This window comes from Apodemus sylvaticus, chromosome 22 (assembly GCF_947179515.1).
Source record: "Apodemus sylvaticus chromosome 22, mApoSyl1.1, whole genome shotgun sequence".
Taxonomy (NCBI): Eukaryota; Metazoa; Chordata; class Mammalia; order Rodentia; family Muridae; genus Apodemus; species Apodemus sylvaticus.
The window spans coordinates 5,126,798-5,149,687 of record NC_067493.1 but is presented as its reverse complement, the minus strand read 5'-3'; the positions used below and the strand labels follow the sequence as shown (position 1 = coordinate 5,149,687).

The following is a 22,890-nucleotide window of genomic DNA, read 5'->3' as shown; positions in this document are numbered from 1 at the left end:
ACAAATTATACTTTCTCAGAAGTAACCTTAGATATTATAATTTATGATAACAACACAAATGGCACTAGTACACAGCCATAAATTTTTACAACTGCAAAAGTTCATTCATGTACCTTAAGAGAATTGTGAAATACAAAAAGCTTTCCTTACTGTTGCCTTCATGTGTCTTTTCTCAATACATGTTTACAAGTGCAAATAAAATCGAGGGGTATCATAAAGTCTAAATTGATTCTTGACACTTGTCACAGTTTTTTTAAGAAAAATAAATAATCTTGAGTGAAATTATGCAAGTGTGTTACTTCAGATTTTGCCAATTTCTTTGTAGTCACAGATTACATTTGGTATTCTTGATTGTTTTCAAAGACTATTGTAATATGTAAGGGCTTTAGTAGATTGATTGCATACCAAAGAGTTTCATCTAGTACCACGATGCCAGAATGTGAAAAACAGTAACCCATCGTCTATGTTTATGGGGTTTATCTGAATTATGACTTTTTCTTATGACTTTTTCATAGTCTTTTTCTAAGGCTACTGTTACATGCAGAGACTTTAACACATTGCTTTTGCACAGTGTTTCTCTCCAGGATGGGTTCGTTTATATATTTATACATAAATGTGTTGTGAAAATGTCTTATCACACTAATTGCATTTGTAAGATGTGTTCTGTTGTACATTTGATATGATGTATATAATATATATATATATATATATATATATATATATATATATATATGATGACTTACATATATAACGTAATATATTATATTATATATGACATATATAATGTAATTATATGTGTGTTTGTGTGTGTGTGTATGTGTATGACTATAATATATAAATGTTGGGAACAAGCAAAATAAATTTGTCCTAAGGACTGCCTTTTTGTTAACAACGTCCATTTAAACATAAGTTCAAACTAAATTTAAGTGCCAGGTAATAGCTGAACTTAGTACTTAACGATAGGTAGATTTCATTGCTCATGTTTTGTTCTCCAAAAAAAACCCAACTATTCATAACTGTAATTTCCATTACTCCTGTTTTATTTCTCAAAATATAATGCTTGTCTCTAAACACCAAAGAACACATGGCTATGATAGGCGAGAACATAACATCTATATTCTGTATCTGTTGCCAAAGATTAAGAATAGGAAACGGTAGTGATTGGGGGGAAATATAGATATAACTTGTCACTGGTATTTGTGGATTTCAAGAATGGAAGCTATATAATTTACAGACTCAGCGTGGATAGGAGTGGAATATTTCAGATAAGCATGGAAGTGTATTTTTCTCACCCGGATTTATCAGTACTGACTTGATTACAATAATTTCTTATCATTTTGCATTCTTCTGATGTTTGAGTTGTGATGTACTTCAGTAGACCCACAACATAAAGGCTATACCACAGTGCTGCATTTCATATAATTTCTCTCCAGCATGCATAATTTCATAATGATAAAGACTACAGATTTTTGCAAAGCCTTCACCATACCAAATATATTCACAAGGATTATCTGCAGTATGAATTCTTACATGATGAAGAAGACTGTAGAATTGTGCAGAAGCTTCACCATCCTAAATTCACTCACTTTATTTCTAAATTATATTTTAATTACTAAGAATAGATGAGATGATCAATGCAACATTTATAAAAGCAAAAGTTTAATTGGGGCCATCTTTCAGTTTCAGAAGATTAGAACATTTTCCTCATAGGAGGAAACATGGTACGCATACAGGCAAACATAATGCTGGAGAAGGATGTGAGAGTTCTGCATCTTGATCCAAAGAAAGTTAGGAAGAGACATCTTCCAGGGTGCTAAAAGGAGGGTTTCTTCAGCACTGGGAGGAACACCAAAGCCCACCCCAACACTGTTAAACTTTCTTCCAAAAAACCACACCTGCTATTAGTGCCACTCCCTCTAGCATATAAATCATAACTACTACATTCCACTGCCTGGCCCCATATGATTGACCAAACACAAGAGTGTATGGGGACCATACTTAAAGATAGCATATTGAAAAATCCCTGATCTCCAATGTCAAAAGGCACCATCATCTATCAAAGTCTCTAAAATGTTAAAAGTCCAAACGCCAAAGACTCTTCTGTGATTAATCCTATCATGCAAGAGTAATCCGCTATATTTTTGGAAACAATAAAGCACACCATATACCTTGAAATTCACAGGATATACTTTATTATTCGTAAAGGTAATCATGAGGAAATACTGGACCGAAGGAAGACCAAAGCCAGCCAAAAAATCTCCAAACTCTGCATCTCCAAGTCTGACGTCAAAGTGTTCTTGAGATCTCCAACTCCTTTCTGCTTTGTTCACTGAAGCACAATTTGTTCTCTTTGACTGCTTTTATTCAATCCCTGAGCAGGTATCATACAGTTCTAACATATCAAAAACTTGGGGTCTCTACGATAACTTCAATTTCACAGCTTCTTGTTTCAATGTCCTGGATCCACACATGATCTTCTCTGCTCCTCCAAAGAGATTGGGTCACTTTTCCAGCTCTGCCCTCTGTATCACTTTAAGCTCTGGTTGACTCCATTCTACTGCTCCTGCTGTTCTTGCTGTTCGTCCCATGGTACTTCCATCTTCAAGATGCTGGGTTCTTCTGCTAGAACTAGTCTTGACCCATAGCCTCCCTTATGCTTGCTCAATGGTGCCAAGCCTCAGCTGTTATGCATGACAACTTCATGAATTCGAAGTCAGTACCACCTGGGTTATTCTTACACATAACCAAGCCGAGCTGCACAATCAGGTGCAACCTTGGTGAGCTCTAGAACACACCTTTTTGTCACTCATAAAATACTAGTCAGTTTTCACCACAGTGATGCTGATTTCTTCTTCATCACCTCTAATTACTAGCTAGCCAGCATCAATGGCCTCAGTAGTTCCTTCTATTCTTACCATTTAAGACCGAGCTGTTGAGTTCTGCTGCTTACTGGGGCTGGAACACGGCTCCTTCCATTCCATTATCAGCAGCTTTCAATATTTAAATATATCACAGCCTGATTTTGGCTTTCCTGGAACTTGCTTAGAGATCTACCTTTATCTCAAAGATTTGCATGACTCTGTCTCATGAATGGTGGGTTAAAAAGCATGTAACACAATGACATGAACTAAGCCTTTCTGTTTATATTTTAAATTCAGAACCCAGAATCCAAATATATCCCTTAGCAATTTGACACATACTTGTATCTTCATATGTCTACATCAAAACAATAACCAGGTAATAAAAATTCCTAACATGACACAGTTCCCCTTCATACAACTGCAAACCCATATGTTTAGCTGAATGTAATCTTGTCCTAATGTATCCATTCCTTTCATGCCATTGAATAACCTTGATCATAAGATTAAACGTTATTCAACTTCCTGATGATGCCTTGTATTTTAAACCTTTATTTTCTTTAATTTTTCCTTTCTTAGTTTCTATGCTTGTTAAAAACTTTCAGGCCAATTTCTATGCAGTGATTTTCGTGACTTACTTTGTCAATACAAGTAGTGCAAACAGCTTTACCTTAACCTCAAGGACACTCTTCAGATGAGGGCAGCAAACTTCTTTGCAAAAGCATTAAAAAAAAATCTCCAGAGTGGAAATAATCCCAAGCACCCATGTCTATCATATCCTACTATGATAACCTCCTAATTCCCACTTAACTCATGATCATATTCATTATGATTCTGTATAGCACACAGAATTAGGAGATTTATCCCTGGTGAAAACACTTTACCACATTGATTATATTAATAAGTTTTCTGTCCGGTGTGTGTTCTTTTATGATCCTGGAGATGACTGGGTCTTGTAAAGGCTTTACCACATTGTTTACATTCATAAGGTTTCTCTCCAGTATGTGTTGTTTTATGATATTGGAGATGACTATGCTGTGCAAAGGCTTTACCACATTGATTACATTCATAAGGTTTCTCTCCAGTATGTGTTCTTTTATGATTTTGGAGATGACTATACTGTGCAAAGGCTTTACCACATTGATTACATTTATAAGGTTTCTCTCCAGTATGTGTTCTTTTATGGTATTTGAGATTACTGCGCTGTGCAAAGGCTTTACCACATTGATTACATTTATAAGGTTTCTCTCCAGTATGTGTTCTTTTATGATATTTGAGATTACTGTAAAATGCAAAGACTTTACCACATTGATTACATTCATAAGGTTTCTCTCCAGTATGTGTCCTTTTATGATATTGGAGATAACTGTGACATGCAAATGCTTTACCACATTGATCGCATTCATAAGGTTTCTCTCCAGTATGTGTTCTTTTATGTCTTTGGAGATGACTGGGTCTTGCAAAGGCTTTACCACATTGATTACATTCAAATGGTTTCTCTCCAGTATGTGTTCTTTTATGATATTTGAGATTACTGGGTCTTGCAAAGGCTTTACCACATTGATTACATTCATATGGTTTATCTCCAGTATGTGTTCTTTTATGATATTGGAGATGACTGGATCTTGCAAAGACTTTACATTCATATGGTTTCTCTCCACTATGACTTCTTAAAGGCCTGCAACAATAATTAGCACATGTGAAACCTTTACTGTATTAACTACTCTTATGAATCATGTAATCAGTTTGAATTATGTTTACAATTTGGTATATGATAGAAAAGCATCAGATCCTAAGGTTTTAACCCTTTGCATGTTTATGGTGTTCTCCCTCATCATGAGTTGTTCAAGTCACTTGTGATCGTTATTATATGGCTCATATTTATAACATCCTCTTTATATAGGGATTTTTATATAATATATTTCAGCTATCTGAAGAAAGTTTGAACATCTCTCATCTTTGCAACACTAATTACATTCATAATTTTCCCTATAGAGTGAATTACAACACATTTTACTGTGAACCAGGATACACAGAAAAATTTCCAAATTCCTAGTACCCATAAAGATTTTCTACACTATGAGTTTGGGGATATTCCCTGTAAAACTATAAAACCACTTAGTTGCAAATGTACATCATATTCCTAATGTCTATCAAAGGCAGAATAGTACATATCTTCTCATTGTTCTAGAACAACAAAAAAAAATTGTTGCTTCCTTCAATATCCCTATAATCTTACTATGGACTATATGCTTATTTGGATGTTTTGGATATAAATTTTTCTCTATTCAATATACAATTTCTAAGTACTATGAGACTATACAGATTGACAGGTGCATAGCATAGCTCTAAAGGAGCTACATATCAAATGGATACATTAACCAGATATCAGATCTTAAGGTATATGGTTTTTGTCAGAATATTATAATTAGAGCTGCACTTAAAGGACTGTTATTTTACACTCTTGCTTTTCAATGGAGATTCCAGAACATATGGACACTTCTTCAGAGGCAAAGTTGTATCAGCTTGCACATAAAAATTACCTTTCATGTCTTCTACTAATTTGACAATTTTCTTCAAGATGATGGTCTCCCCGATAATAGCCTAAAACACAGTACCAGAAAATCAATGATATACTATTGGAAATTAGGCAAAATTCAAGGTACTGTGAATTATCACTGCATTATGAATGTTACAATGAAAATTCAGTAAAACTGAATTATTCAGCTCAATCTTCATTATTCACAATTAAAATAATAGAAGATCATCAATAACCAAGAAACATTTCTTTCCTTTAGAAAAAAAATAACATTCTTACCTATAGCTTCGAGGTTCAGGTAGGTTTCCAACATCACATCTTTGTAGAGATTTTTCTGGGAAGGATCCAGCAAATCCACTCTTCCCCAGTGAAGTTCACATGTACATCATCAAAAGTCACAGCATCCTAAATATCCCATACATGTGTATAACACAAAGAATCATATTAATATCACTGTAAAGGAAATATATGCTTCCTCAAAAACATATACATATAATTTTGGCACATGATGCACTTATATTCTGACTCAGTATTTATAATCACTGTGTCATTTTAAAGGGATCTTGATTTATAAGATTTAGGTGTGTCAATTTTGAACATGTTGAATAGGATACAGCCTTGCCAGAGAAATGCCAATTGAGAGGTTGATGCAGGGGAAACAGATCCACAATACTGAGCACACATCTGAAAAATTGTGTGAACGATTACTAACTACAAAACTCATGGGCTAGCGGGGTGTATTTGCTCATGCCTTTAATCACAGAGTTACAGACAAGTATATGTCATTTAGCTTGACGGCAGCATTGCCCATGTAATGTGTTCTAGGAGACCAAAAGTTATATATTAAGAACATCAACACTCTACCAAAATAAACCAAGGAAACAAAAATGATAGGGAACTCACAATTCTTTAAAAAGAGTTCCTACAAAGAATCATGCATTCATTTCAGATCTGTGTTAATGTTGCAGAAACATGAAGTGCAACAGTTTAAACTATAACATTAATAAAATTTTACTAAAAGACAATGCATGATTAAATAGTTACAAATGAACAGATGAAAATAAAAGTAATATAAATGTTGATTATAAGTAAGCAATGTAGGTTTGGAGAGAGAATTCATCAGTGGAGAGCTCTTGCTTGTCTTCCACATAATGGTGGTCAATTTCTCACAAACACACAGGACCAACAACTACTCATTACTTCAAAATCAAGTGTTCTGAGGCCATCTTCTGACAATAGTAACGGTGAGAAACATGATATTCTTATTCATGCACAAAGGCAAAAGAGTCGTATTAATACAAACATTTCAGAACAAACACAAGACTGAGGCAGAACGGCGTACACCAGGCACACAATGACCCTGAAATTTCAGATAATATTGACCTCATGAACATATGCCATTCTGAGAAATAGAAAAAAACCTATATATTTGGCTATATTTCAAAACTAAAGATATGGATATAAAACAGCTTAAAGACATGTTTATTTTACAAAAAATTGTGCAGGCAAATGCGTACAACTAGATCAAATCATCCTGAATGAGGAATCCCAGACCCAAAAGGACATGCACGTATGTACTCACTAACAAATGAATAATAACCATATAGCACAGGATATTCATAGTACATTTCTTGGCCCTGAAGAACATAAACAAGCAGTAAGGCTCAGCTAGGAAGAGCACTTAATGCTCTTGTGAAAGTCCAACGTTCAAATCCCTCACCCACATGGTGGCTCGCAACCACCCATAATGAGATCTGATACCCTTTTCTGGTGTTTCTGAAGACAGATACCCTGCTTATAATAATAAATAAATAAATGAATGAATAAAAAATTTAAATAAATAAATCTTTAAAAAAGAAAAGGAAGGCTAAAATGAGCATGGTTGAATCTCACTCAGAAGTGAAATAAAGCAGACATAGGAGGCAGATGAAAGAGAGAGAACTGGAAGGACCAGTAGTAAAGAAAGGGGAAGGGGAGGCAAGGAACAGGTGTGGTGAGAGAAAAGGAAGGGCCATAGGGTCAGGAAAATGAACTGAAATCTGTAGCTGTCAGGGTTCAAAGGGTGCAGGCTTAAGGATGCGCCACAGACAATGAAAGGGATGGCAAGAGGGAGTCTATGGGGGTGATCTTAGCTGAAATGCATAGTAGTGAGAATTAGACATTGAAGAGGGCCACATCCTAAAGTCAAGCAGGACACCCCCCCAGTTGAGATTTAATTACACCAACCAAACCAGTTTACATACATCAAACGAAGCATCCCACACCGAAATCAGGGTTTCAGTTAGGGGATTAGAGGGTAATGGTTAGTATCAGGATAGGGGTTGTTAGGGTTAGGAAATTAAGGGGTTAAAATAGGATTAGAAATGTAGGATAAATCCCAGGATTAAACTCAGGTTTAAGGTTAAGCTGACCACCATTATTCTCGATGGTCCCACTGAATCAATAGTATTCCTATTACACAAAGAAAAAAATGCCAGGGTTAGGGTTAGTCTTTCCATAAGGAATTAATTCATTACTAATACAATGTTCTCCCTGCATGTATTCCTGCAGTCCAGAATAGGGTATCAGATCCCAGATCCAATTACATATAATTATGAGCCACCCCGTGGTTGCCTAGAAATGAACTCATGGACTGAGTAAGAATAGCCAGAGCACTTATCCTCTGAGACATCTCCCCAGGCCTGACCTTGCCTTCTTAATGTATATTATAAAAGGAAAATATAGTTTGGACACAGGTGCATAGACACCACCCATGCTTCTACAAGAAAGCAACTAGTCCAAATATTTCGAACAGAATTACAATCAGCCATGATACTGAAGTTATTCATAGGTCATGGCCTCAACTTGCAAGTAAGAAGCACCAGTAGAAATCTCACAGGAAGTAACATCTGGTTGATGCTTCCAATCCAGTGGACCTACCACCCCAGCACCCACTGCTCAGCTGCATGTTCCTCCCCATTGGTCAGTATCCCATGCTCAGGTAGCTCTCTCATCCAGTCCAGGCCCACTGGCTTATGAATATTGTCACCCTCAGTGGAAGACCCTTCACACTTCAATCATCCACACTATCTCACACAGACATAGCTACCAGCCATTCTGATGAGGGCACACCCTCCACTGAGGCTCCTTCAGATGACCGTAGCTCTGAAATGTTGGCAGCTTCACCTCTCTCCTGACTATGTCTCCTTGTGGATTGACAAGATTATCTCTTCCTGCCCACCTCCTCTCCTAGCTTTCAACATTAACCAGCAATCTCTCTTGAACATAACAAAAAGGTCAATAAAAGAGGCCACACTCGGCCAACACTATGAAAATCTAGACAGAAAAATGTAAAATAGGAATAAGCATCCACACAAACAAGAAAAACTGAGAAACCTTACCTAGACCAATAATCACCACAAAAGCAGCTGCCCAGACACCAGCATAAATAAATCAAGGAGTGGTTTATCTCATATTGCAGGATCTTAGAGAGAATATTTAAGAAATAATTACTTCCTATGAGAGTTTTAAAATGAAAAACAAGTCAAACTAATCACCTTTGTTTTGTAAAATAAAGTAGTACAAATACAAAAAAACAAAAATGACCTTTCCATATATAGGTTGAAAAACAATCTATATCCTTGATCAAAGGTGGATCTGAACATCTCTGAAGATCAAGAACAAGAAAGGGTTTCTCAATTTAAAAGATATAATTAAGAAACACCCCCCAGAGTAGCCAGGGTTAGTTATGGTTGCGGATTAGAGGGTTAAGGTTAGGGTTAAGGTACAAGGGTTGTTAGGGTTAGGATGTTTAAGAAATTAAGAGGTTAAGATATGATTAGAGATTTAGGATAAGTCTCAGGCTTAGTCTCAGGTTTAGGGTAAAGTTGGCCACCATTATTCTTGATGGTCCCACTCCCACTGAATCAATAGTATCTCTATTAGACAAATAAGAAATGTCAGGGTTAGGGTCAGTCTCAGGATTAAGTCAAAGAATTTGTTTGTTGTGCTTTGTGAAAACAGCTTCTACATTTTCTCTCATCTGCCTTCCTAGTCCTTGTTTTCATAATAGCAAAATCTTCTTTCTTGCCCCCAATGAAAGTGGAAAGTGAATTATCCATGTACCTAGAATTCCCAGATGAGAACGTTCTTTACATTATTATGGGGCCCAGTTCACATACAACAGAAGAGTAAATATGACTCACAACATCAGTTTTTCCAAGCTCACCAACAAACTGCACCTAAAGATATTCTTAAGTTTATTAAAGAATGGCAGTAAAATGACCTTGTTATTAATTAGTACTTGTTGATCAATTTATTACATACTCTGAGGTCAGGACACACTTCATCCCTCCCCAGGCTCTGAAAAGCTTCTTTAAAAGCATCAGCCTAGACAGGTGAGGCATGCATACACTGCCACCACCACACACACATCACTGGGCATTTGTAAACCAGGAGACTGCAGTGAGCTCCAGCCAACCTAGAAGACATAGTGAATTCTAGGGCAGCCCTAGACTAAACAGCAGGATCCTGTCTCAAAACACTCAAGTTAATAAGCATCCACACTACATGTGTGCTACTCAAAGAACTTCAGTTTAGGAACAAATTTGCAGACAATTAGAAATTACACCAAGTTACTTCAACACAGCAACCTCTGCACTCAGGCCTTGGATTCCTTTCTCAGAAGGAATATTAAATAACACTGGCCAGCCTTACAGCTTTACAGTGATAACTTCAAAACAGAGTAAAAAAATATGGGCCAAATGTTTCACAACTGAGCTAATGGCTTGGCTGATGAAGTTACCACGCTTCTAATCCAGTCTGGTATACCTACTTCTTCAACTAAACAGTAGGACAGCATGAACAGGTTTTGCTCTTAGCAGTTGCCATGTGGTCTCAGGTCTCAGGTGGCTCTCACTGTTAGTCTATGTCCTCCCATATTTCAAAATAACCTGGACAGCCAAGCAGTGGTGGTACACACCTTTATTCCCAGCACTGTGGGGCAGAGACAGGCAGATCTCTTGTGAGTTGGAGGCCAGCCTGGCCTAAGAGCAAGTTCCAGAACAGCCAGGTCTACACAGAAAAATAAAGAAAGAAAGAAAAAGGTCTTGAAAATTCAAGATAATAATAGTAATGGTGATAAAGTCCTGATAGACTTTTTTTCCACTGTTTTGAATTCCAGACTCAACAGATGGGCAAATCTAGTTTTGTTTTGTTTTGCAGTTTTTAAAAAAAAAAGAAACGAAGCTCTTCAAAGATCCGGTAAGTTTCACCACTGCCTTCCCAATGGCAAAACTGTGTTTCCAAGTTTCTCCAAAAGCAATTAGGGGATGGAAAGGAAGAATACACTTAGAAGAAAAGAATTGTGAAACTCCACGATGAGGTAATAGAAAAAAATGGGTAACCAGATCAGCATTAGCATGTCCCTGCAAAACACACACACACACACACCAAACTTTGCAAGACCCAGTTTCATTTCAAAGTCTGGTCAGTCATGACTCCTCAACTGCCCCTGTGTCTTCACCTCTCCACTGACCTTTCCTGGCCTCTCATACTGGCAAAACTCAACTGCTACTCATTTTTATTACCCCATGTCTTAGTCAAGGTTCTATTCTGGCACAAACATCTTGAACAAAAAGCAAGTTGGGGAGGAAAGGGTTTATTCATCTTATACTTCCATGCTGCTGTTCATCACTAAAGGAAGTCAGGACTGGAACTCAAGCAGGTCAGGAAACAGGAGCTGATGCAGAAGCCATGGAGGGATGTTTCTTACTGGCTTGCTTCCCCTGGCTTGCTCAGCCTGCTCTCTTATGGAACCCAAGAGTACCAGTCCAGGGATGGCACCACCCAAAATGGGCCCTCTCCCTTTGATCAGTAATTTAGAAAATATCCAAAGCTGTTTCTCATGGAGGCACTTCCCCAACTGTAGAGCTCCTTTCTCTGTGATGACTCCAGCCTGTGTCAAGCTGACACGAAAAAAAAAAAAAAAAAAAAAAAAACAGCCAGAACAAGGTTCTTCTTACTTGGCTGCCTTGTCTAAATTCAGTAGAAGAGATATGCTCAGCCATACAGAGACTTGAAATGCCATGGTTTTTTGATACTACAGTGGTTCCTGTGCTTCTTTGAGAGATAAAAGGAGTCAGGGATGATGGACTGTACAAGGGGGATGGAGAGTTGGGAGAAAGTAGAATGTAAATTAAATAAATAAATAATAAATAAATAAGTGGGGAAAGTAAACAAATACATATAAATAGAATGAAAATTTAGAAATCAGCCCATTATTTTTAAAATATACCCAACTCTATATTTCAGGTGTAAGACAAGGAGAAAAGATTTTTGGCCAAAATATAACACAAATGACCTCTCGGTAAAATTCACACAGTTTCTTTTTTCTTCTAAAATGCTATGATCTCAGTTTCCTCTGGCTGCATCCTGTCAAAATTGTCCAATCTTGCAAGTCCCATGAGAACAAGTGATTAAGCTCCACGGACAGCTTTCTATGACTTTCATCATCTCAATTTCTGATATATTCCACATTCCTGCCAAAAAGAATAAATTCTGTCCGGCCGCAAAATCAACTTCTGATACCATTTATTTTGCTATTGTTGTTGTTCTAGCTTGCTACTCTGCTGCCGTGATGGAATCTTTTGAGCAGAAGCATCTCTTTTAATGAACTGTTGTTGTGAATGGTTTTGTCAGAGCACAATTCATCGCTTTGGGAGCTTAGAGTAGAAACTGAAGCTACAAACTGAAGGTAAAAGCATGGACAAACATTGTCTCCTGGCTTGCCGTCCTGCTTGGTCAGTGTCCCATGCTCAGGTAGCTCTGTCATCCAGCCCAGGCCCACTTGCTTATGAATATTGTCACCCTCAGGGAAAAGCCTTCCCACATCAATCATCAACACTATCTCACACACATAGCAACCAGAAATTCTGATGAGGGCACACCCTCAACTGAGGCATCTCCAGATAACTGTAGCTCTGAAATGTTGAAATGTTGGCAGCTTCACTTCTCTCCTATGTGTCCTTGTGGATTGCTAAGATGAACTCTTCCTGCCACCTCCTCTCCTAGCTCTCAAAATTAGCCTGCATTCCCTCTTGAGCACACCCTCCAAACAGGTCAGTCAAGAGACATCATTTAAACAACATCCTATGAAAACCCAGAGGGCAAACTCTAAACCAGGAATAAAGCTCACACCCAAAAAAGACAAACCCAGAAACTAATTCCTAGACCCGTTATCACCACAAATCCAGATGTCTAGACACGAACATAGGAATATAATGAATAACACCCAGGAAAATATTTCACCAAGAAAGACAAGCTGTGATTTCACAACAGGTCCTGAGAAACTAAAACATGCAAGAGATCTGATGCCAAAGAGGTTCTATGGGGAAGGGAGAGGAATGAGAACCTGAGGATGGGATAGAGGTACACAAGAAAACCTGAAGTCAGGCAGACAGATGGGGAGCAGGGAACGAGCAATGAAGGAAGAGAAAGAGAATAGAGAGAGTGCATGTGCAGAAAATAGAGACAGAGTACAAATATAGAAGGTTTTACAGGTATATAACGCACACAGAGGAAACAGCAACAGTTGATTGAGGTAGCTAATGGCCTAAGCATTTCCTAAGTCAGTAAGAGCAGGACATGGAAATTGCCTGTCCACTGATAAATACTGAGGCAAGGATCATCCAAAGAACAACAAATGGAAGAGAGAATCACAAGAATTAAAAATGAATAGCAAGCAGGCATTGGTGGTGCACATCTGTAATCCCAGCACTCTGGGAGGCAGAGGCAAGCAGATTGCTGAGTTAGAGTCCAGGCTGCTCTACAGAGTGAGTTCCAGGACAGCCAGGGCTATACAGAGAAACCCTATCTTGAAAGAAAAAAAAGCCAACAAATCCAAAACAACAACAACAACAACCAAAATATGAATCACAAAAAAAGCAATAAATTGGTAAAAAAAAAATTGAATTCTAAAACTTTCCAGGCACTAAATAGCCAAGAGTTCTGCAACATATCATAAGGCAAAACCACAAATGATTGGAGGAAGAGAAAAAAATAAAAAGGAGAAGAAGGAGAAGAAGGGAGAGGAGGAAGTAAGAGGAAGAGGAAGAGGTAGAGGAGGAGGAGGAAGTAGAAGTAGAAGAAGAAGAGGAAGAAGAAGGGGAAGAAGAAGAAGAAGAAGAAGAAGAAGAAGAAGAAGAAGAAGAAGAAGAAGAAGAAGAAGAAGAAGAAGAAGAAGAAGAACAACAACAGCAGCAGCAGCAGCAACAACAACAAGAAGAAGAAAACAAGAAGAAAACAAGGGCAAGGGCAAGGGCAAAGGTGAGGGTGAGGGTGGGGGTGATGGCGATCAATCAGTAAAAAGGACAAGAAAATATTTCCAATTAACACTAAATGAAAACATTCCCAAACTAAAGAAGGTGCCTGTTAATTTAAAAGAAGCATCCAAAATACAAAATACTTTGGGAAAAAGTCCCTTTGCCATATAATAATAAAAACACTGAACTTGTAAAGTAAAACAATAAACAAACTACAATAGAAAAAATAACAAAACTAGAGAATAAAAACAAGTCACATATGCAAGCAGAGCTGTTCGATTTATACCTGTCTTTTTAATGAATGTTATAAAACACAAAAGGGTTTGCACACGTGCTGCAGAGTCACAGAAACCACACATGTTCCTACAAGAAAGCCACGGGTCTGAATGTTTTGGGCAGATTCAGAATCAGCCATGACAGTGAGGTCACTCAGAGACCACTGGCTGATGTGTCAAGTGAGGAGCAGCACAAGGGACCTCACAGATGTGCACATCTGGCTGATGTTTCCCGTTCCAGCCAAAGAGAGGACCCCCTCACCCCAACACCCACTGCTCAGCCGCCTGTCCCAACCCATTGTGGGCAGTGATCCTGTGCTCACCATGTCGCGATGTCACAGCTTCCCTGAGGTCCCCTCACAGCACACAACAGCAGAGCTCAGAGCAGGACAAGGAGAATCATTCAAGCTGCACAGCAAGGATGAATTTCCCCACCCGCAGGAAGGGCAGGAAATCCTCCTGCACGAGTGGCTTCTCCCTGTGCTGCTCAGCAGCTGCGGGAACTTCCTGGTGAATCAGGGCCTTGGGGGCGGGGCTGTGATGTCATCACTGTGGGACCGCTCTCCTGCCTGCCCGTAGCCTGCCTGTCTCCTGCTGTGGGCACAGGGTAGAGACCCAGGGTCTCCCTCTACAGAGGGCTGGGGGCGGGGCCGCACGAGGGGGCGGGGTCGGTGACTGACAGACACACAGGGCAGTGAGCTTGTTCAGTATTCATGCCTTGGCCCTCCCTCACCCGGCGACGCCCCGCCCTCTGGCACTGGGCCCCGCCCACCTCAGCAGAGTTGAGCTCCCAGGTGAATTTTTATGGACCAACATTTTCAGGAAACCCTTGAAACAACACAATCATCAAAAGACATGGATACATAATACATAATACCTCCAAAGAAGGCCTAGACCGATACAGCAAGACCGGAATAGCAAGAAATATAGGAAAATGACTACAATTCAACCTTGTAAAGATGATAGTGTTCTTTAAATAGAAAAAGTGTCAAAATTGAAGATTATCTTGGAAAAATAATAAAGATAAAATGGTAGACAGGACATATTTATAAATTAAATAAATAAATTTATTTTGTATTTTTACTATTTTACCATTATTATTTTCCAACAAATTCTTCTATTTTAACATTTTCCTATATATTTGTTCAACTTTCTCACAAACATTTTGCATGTAATTTCCAATTTTTTCATAAAATTTATATGTGCTTCGCCAATTAGTAAACAAATATTTTCTATGTTAACCATTTTACCATTATTATTTTCCAATAAATTATTCAAATTTACATTATTTTTCTTTACCTTTCTTCAGTTTTTCAGAAATATAGTCTATGTAAAGCTTCAACTTTATCATAAAATATTTCTATTTCCCACTTCAATTTGTTTAGAAATGTTGTCCATGAAAATTTTCCATTTTAACAATTTTTTATTTTTTCAATTTTATCAGACATATTTTTCATCAAACCTTTCCAAGTTATCAAAAATTTTTCTATGTACTTAGTCAATTAGTAAAGATACATTTTGTTTCCTATTTTGCCACTATTGTTTTCCAAAATTGTCAATTTTAACAATATTTCTATATATTTCCTCAATCTTATCAATAATATTTTCCTTGAAAATATTCACTTTTATCAGACTATATTTCTAATTAACTCTTTAAGAAGAGTAGAATTCCTTTCTATGTCTACCCTGGATTGAAGATTCATGGAAATCTTCAATTTGAACACTTTCTATATATGTGTTATATTTTATCAGAAATATTTTCCATCAATATCTACAGTTATAATGGAAATATTTTCTATGTGATTGGCCAATTACTACAGAAATATTTTCTTTGTTTACAGTTTTGAAAATATTATCTTCCATCAAATTCTTCATATTTAATATATATTTCTATGTATTTCTCCAGTTCAGAAATACCATGTAAATCTTCAAATTTATCATAAAATACTTTTATTTACCAATTCAATTAGTATCGACGTATTAATGTCTATAATTTTATCCATATGTCTTCAATTTTAACACTTTTTTCTATACTTCTTATATTTTATCAGAAATATTTTCCATCAAAACCTTTTATTTTATTAGAATATATTTTATTTGCTTGGTCAATTAGAAAAGGTGTATTTTATATGTTTACTATTTTACCATTATTAATTTCCACTAAGTTCAATTTTAAATCTATTTCTTATACGTTTCTTCTATTTTTAAGTAATATTTCCATGAAAACATTCAATATTAACACATTTTGTATACTTCATATTTTTTTCAGCCATATATTTGAAGTATATATTCAATTTTATCAGGAAATGTTTCTACTTATCTCTTTCATTAGTTCAGAAATGTTTTCTATATTTATCATTTTACCTGTATTTTTCCATGAAAATCTTCATTTTAACAAATTTTCTATAATTTTTCAATTTTATCAGAAATATGTTCCTTCAAAACATTCAATTTTATCAGAAAATTATTCTTTGTGCTTGGTCATTTAGCAAAGATTAATTTGATATGTTTAGTTTTTACCATTAGTATTGTACAACAAATGCTCTTATTTTAACACATTTTTCTATACATTTCTTCAAATTTATTAGCTTATTCCATCAAAATATCCAATTTTACCACAAAATTTTCTCTGCATTTGGTCAATTATTAAAGACATTTTTTCTATGTTACCAATTTACTATGGTTATTTTCTATAAAATTATTCAACTTTTTTACATTTGTCTACATATCACTACAATTTCATCAGAAATATGTTAGACTAAAATCTTCAAATTTATCAGAAAATGTTTCTACATACCATGTCATTAAGCTTGGAAATGTGTAATATGTCTACCATTTTATCTGTATTATTTTTCCATGACAATCTTTAATTTTAACACTTTTTTCTATACTTCTTCAATTTTGTAAGAAATGTTTTCCATCAATATCCACTATTTTATTAGAAAATATTTCTTTGTTCTTGGCCAATTAGTATGGATATATTTTCTATGTTTACTATTTCACCATTATTATTTTTCAAGAAATTCTTCAATTTTAGCACTTTTCTCCTATGTATTTCTTCAATTTTATCAAGCAAAGTTTCTATTGACCACTTCAATTATTTTAGAAATGCTTAATATATCTACTATTTTATCTGTATCCTTGAAAATCTTCTATTTAAGTTATTTTTGTATGTATTTTTTAATTTTATCAGAAATATATTATATGTAAATCTTCCATTTTATGAAAAAAGTTTCTATTTATTTAAATAGTTTAGAAACGTATTCTGTCTCCATTTTATCTATATTATTTTCCATGAAAATCTTCAATTTTAATACATTTTTCTATAGTTCTTCATTTGTAACAGAAATATTTTCCATCACAAACTTCAATATTATTAGATTTTTTCTACTTGCTTTGTCAAATCATTTAAAATATAAATAAAGAACAAACCTAATAAAATAATTTTAAAAAAGAAATATTTTCCATCTAAATCTAATTATTAGAATTTTTTCTATACGCTTGGCCAATTAGAAAAGATATTTTGTATTTTCACAATTTTACAATTATTGTTTTCCAACAAATTCTACAATTTTAATGCTTGTTGCCATATATTTCTCTAATTTTATCAATATTTTCCATGAAAATCTTCAATTTTATCAGAAAATGATTCTATTTACCACTTTAATTAGCTTAGAAATGGTTAATATGTCTACCATATCTATATGGTATGGTAATATCTATAACACATACTATCTGTAAAATTTTCCTTCAAAATCTTCAATCCTATCATTTTGTATATATTTTCTTCAAATATATTGGAAATATTTTCCATCAAAATCTTCAATATCATCAGAAAATGATTCTACTTAACTCTTTAATTAATTTAGAATTTTTCTTTTTTTTTAAAGCTGTATTTATTATTTTATGTAAGTACACTGTAGCTGTCTCAGATTTGAACTCAGGACCTTTGGAAGAGAAGTCGGTGCTCTTATCTGCTGAGCCACCTCTCCAGCCCCAATGTATATTTCTATTTTTACCATTTTAGCTATATTATTTCCTATGAAAATCTATTTTAACACTTTTTTCTAGAGTTATTAACCTTTATCAGACATATTTTCCATCAAAATCGTCAACATTATCAGAAAACTTTTCTATGCTTGGTTATTTATTAAAAGTAATTCTTCAATATTTGCTTTTTAACTGTATTATTTTATAACAAATTCTTCTATTTCAACACTTTCAATATATTTCTTCAATTTTGTCAAAAATAAATTTTTCCTTATGAATTTTCAATATATTTTTGTAAAATTTCAATATATTTCTTCAATTTTGTCAAAAATAAATTTTTCCTTCTAAATTTTCAATTTTAGCAGAAATTGTTTCTGCTTCCTTATTAATTATTTTACAAATGTTTTTTATTCAACCATTTTATCAGTAGTATTTTCCATGAAAATATTCTATCTAAATATTTTACTTTTTATTTTCTCTATTTTAACAGAAATATATTCCTTCAAACTCTCCAATTTTTTCAGCATGTTTTTCTATCTGCTTAGTCAATTAGTGAAGATATATTTCCTATGTATACTATTTTACCTTTATTATTTTCCAACAAATTCTTCAATTGTAGCATGTTTTTCTATATATTTCCTCAATTTTATCAGAAATAGTATCCATGAAAACCTTAAATTTTATCCGATATTGTTTCTTCTTACTACTTCAGTAATTTTAGAAACATTTAATTTTCTCTATCATTTTTTATGTATTATATTTCATGACATCTTTATTTCTTCAATTTTATCAGACATATTTTCTATCAAAATATCCAATTTTATTAAAACATTATTCTTTGTGCTTGGTCAATTAATATATAGTATCTATATTTTCTATTTTACCATTGTTATTTACCAACAAATTCTATTTTAACACATTTTTATATATTCCTTCAATTATTTTCTGAAATATTTTCCATATAATTCTTCAATTTTATCAGAAAATGTTGCTACTTACCTCTTCATTTAGTTTAGAAATGTTTCCTATATCCTCCATATTATCTATATAATTTTCCAGAAATATCTTCAATTTTAACATATTTTTCTATATATTTCTTCAATTTCATCAGAAATACTTTTGATTAAAGTCTACACTTTTATCATAAAATATTTCTACATAACACTTCAATTAGTTTAGACATGTTTAATATGTCTATCATTTTATGTTTATTATTTTCCATGAAAATATTCAATTTTAAAACATTTTTGTACATATTACTAAGGCAAAGAGACAGACAAGAGCTATTCAGAGCATGTATAATTTGTCATTTGTTGACAATTTTGGACACACAACTGTTGGGGAGTGTCTGGTAAGATGAGTCTCTCACAGCCTGACTGACAGAGCAGGGAATACAGAGAATTCACTATACCCTTTGTTTTCATCTCTCAGTCACAGTGTCAGAGCTGAGTCATCTTGTTTTCCTGATCGCTGTCCGCAGCCATCATCTCCAAGCAAGACCGTCCTGAGAACGTCCCTCCCATCCTGAATCTCCACATGCTGAAGGTGACCCTGGAACTGCCTTCTAACAAGTTCATGCGGCCAAAGCCTAGGAAGAAAGTGGACATCTCAAGTCTTCTGCTGCCAACGTGATGGGCTGGCTCTTCTCTCCATCCTGACCCAGGTCTCCACAGCTAACACATTTGGAAATAAAGCACAGCACTTTCCCATTGTTCTGACACTGACAAATCTCAGTGGCTGAGACCTCTGGCTTTTGAAAGGGAGGTGATCAACATTTGTGTCCCAGGAGAGTCTCCTGGGATGGGCACCTCAGCTTCTGTTCAGTAGAGGAACAACATTAACAGGAAGAAAAAGCCTGTTCCCCATGACATAAACAATCCCTTGTCTGAACATTCTAGTGTATCCTGGAGAGCTCTGGGCATCCCCTGTGATGTCACCAGTGATGTCACAACACCCACTGCTCTCAGGGCTTTCAATTAGTCCCTAGAGAGTTCACCCATATTTATGTCTGCAAGATGGAGGAGGAGTCTACTTGAGAGTGAGAATGGAGAGCTTAGAGAAGTGAGAGGACAAAGGAAACTGACTTTCCATCTCATTGTAAACCAGTGAGGAAGATGTGGTCCTGGGAAAGGCTCAGTGAGTCATGGAACAGTGATGTGAAAATTTATGGAGTAGGCATCTGTGAGCCTGGATTCCCAGGAGAGGGTAATAGGAAATGGTACCACTGTGAAGCTAGTGAACTTTCCTGCTTTTCATAATTCCCGAAAGTTGAGGATTCTAGTACATTAGTAGTGTTTCCATCCCCAAAAACCAGAGCTGGCTGTTCCAAAGCGATTCTAGTGTGAATTTTTATATTTTTCCTCTTAGTGTACATGGGTGTGTAATGTGGGGTAAAATGAGACCATAAAGAGTCAGGGAGAAAATGGTTTCTCCCAGTTTATATTAGTTCAACACTTTACTCCCAGTTTGTTTTTCTAGGTACAGTGGCTATAAGAGGTTAGAAAGTGAGAAAAAAATTATTCTCATGAAAACTTCCATTCTCAGACCTCCTTTGATAATCTTATTCCTGAGAATGACACCCTGAGCTTCCTGAATCAGACATATCCCTAATGCAGCCAAACAACTTTCAGAATCAGGGACTGGATATATTCTCCAGCTCTAGATTGTTTTAATCTTTCAGTTGAATGAATTTTTCAGGCTTTTGATTATGGTTTGTCATACATGACTATTTAATCCACAGTTATGAGCCTAGAATCCATGGTAGGGCAGCTGCTTACGAAAACTGCATATGGGTGCTTGGGGACTCTGCCATTTATTTTCTGGTTTCTATAGCTATACGTTTGGGGGCTCTGAAGCCAAATTATAACTTGTGTAGTTGTTAAAAAGCCTGAAGAATCCATCTCTTTGGTCATCCTTAGAATGTGAAGGTATGCAAACAAAACAAAAGGCTGCTTAGATACCCAAATCTCTACAGGCTGATGGTAGAGGTGAGATTCACAGAGCAGGCATTTCAAACTTGTGACAAAGTCTTTGGTTTCTCACTGGATCCCAGGTGTGCTCTCTTTCTGTTTGCTCCTCAGCCTGGTCTGTGCATTCTCTATGCCTTCCCACTTTGCATATTTTCTTGTGCTCCTCTAGCTACAGAGGGTGGGGTTTGACATAAATCTCTACCCCCAAACAATTGTTATTAAGAAAAAGGAAAAGTAATTGGAGAATCTTACCACTCACCTGATGCCCAGCTAGAGAAATGAGTTGTGAGATTGACTGGCATTTATCACTAATAAATGGACTGATAAAATGGACTATAGCTATTCATTGTTTCAAATCCCATGGTGTCATTCTTGGGTCTCCAATGCCCTGCTCATCTTATATTTTTCAATTCTTTTATTCTAGGTGGCTTTACCTCAAGGATGCCACTATGTCCAATCTCATATCTGTAAATGCTTCTCCGATGAAGAGTGTACCTTGTTACATTTTGGAAACTTTGAGCTGTTTATAAAGTTGCCTTGTTCTTGATTTAAATCCGCACAATAATGTATAATTTTTGAAAGACTTTGCTCCTGAAAACCTAATGGGATAGACTGCATTCCAAATCGTGCTGAGTGACCACATGCAACCAGTCATCCTCCAGTTGAATACATAGCCTTTATCTGTCTAGTGTCAGGATATCATGTTTTATAATCACCATAATTTGAGAGTACACAGGATCAAGGATGTCACAATCCATGGTGTGTGTTCTTTGAGGAGCACGCTGTGCTGGTGTGCAGTTTTAGGCCAGTGAGTAAGGGAGTCTACAATCCTAGGGACATGTCCTACCACAGAGCATATTCTTTCTAAGAGAAGCTGAAGTTAGGTCATGAGCAGGTAATATCATACCTACAGAGATTAGAGAATGAGAAGAGTGAAGCCTCGGAGAACCACAAGAAGCTCAAGAAGAAGAAATGCTTCTACTGCTATGTGCCTCTCAGGAAGACCACCAGTTGCGGAATGGTTGTGTCTGCCTAATTGTGGACTGCAGATTCTGTAGCCTTATTTTATCCGTTCTCCCTCTTGCCTATCTGATAACCTTGTGGGATTTGGGCAAATTTTGCTAAATATGGCAGAGACTGTTATCCTTCCAAACATTGTCATTTCAGCCTCATGAGCCTTGATAATAATAATAATAATAATAATAATAATAATAATAATAAAGTATGGCAGCTCTGGGCTCAGGCAGGGTTTACAAATCTGATTTTTAATGAATAGTTTTATAGAATATCCTCCCTTTGGTCTCCTGTACAATCTTGAGAATATTGATCCTCTACACAAATATTTGTTTTTTTCCCTTTACCTTTGTCAGTCAGAGACAGCGGGAGATGTTTTCTTCTTTTGGAGAGACGAGTATACCTATTGTTTATGGTACTGGGATAACAGCTCTCATGGCTTATTTTTCCCTATTCTAGGTCTTCATGGATTCCTGTGGCCTGGTTGTGTTCTTACAACGGAACCATCCCTTTACCTTATCATTTTATCTAAGGAATTTTAGAAGCTCTTAATCTATATATCTGCTCTTTATAAAAATATATCTTTATATTCACCTACACACACACACATACACACATACACATATATGTACATATACATACATATAGACATACATACATCTACATATATACATGATATATACATATGTTGGAAATCCATGTACATCCTGTGAGGAGACTGGGGTTTAGATTGAATTAAAGTCTCTATGGAGAAACTCCTTTTCTGAAGGCTCTTAGGATAGGATTGATTCTAGGGCATTGAACATGCTGTACAAATAGTCTAAAAATGAGATGCAGCTCTGGATTCCCATTCATCTACAAAATCACAGGGTAGATTGAATGAATGCATTTAGCTTGGAATTTGGCCTTCCATATTGACCGTCATAGAGAATGGTTGAAAGAATG

At 35.8% G+C, this 22,890-nt stretch overlaps 1 pseudogene; it reads right to left on the bottom strand.

Annotated features, from left to right (window-relative positions):
* Positions 1-22,890, bottom strand: part of LOC127672895 (zinc finger protein 709-like) — a 184,268-nt pseudogene that overhangs the window by 63,635 nt on the left and 97,743 nt on the right.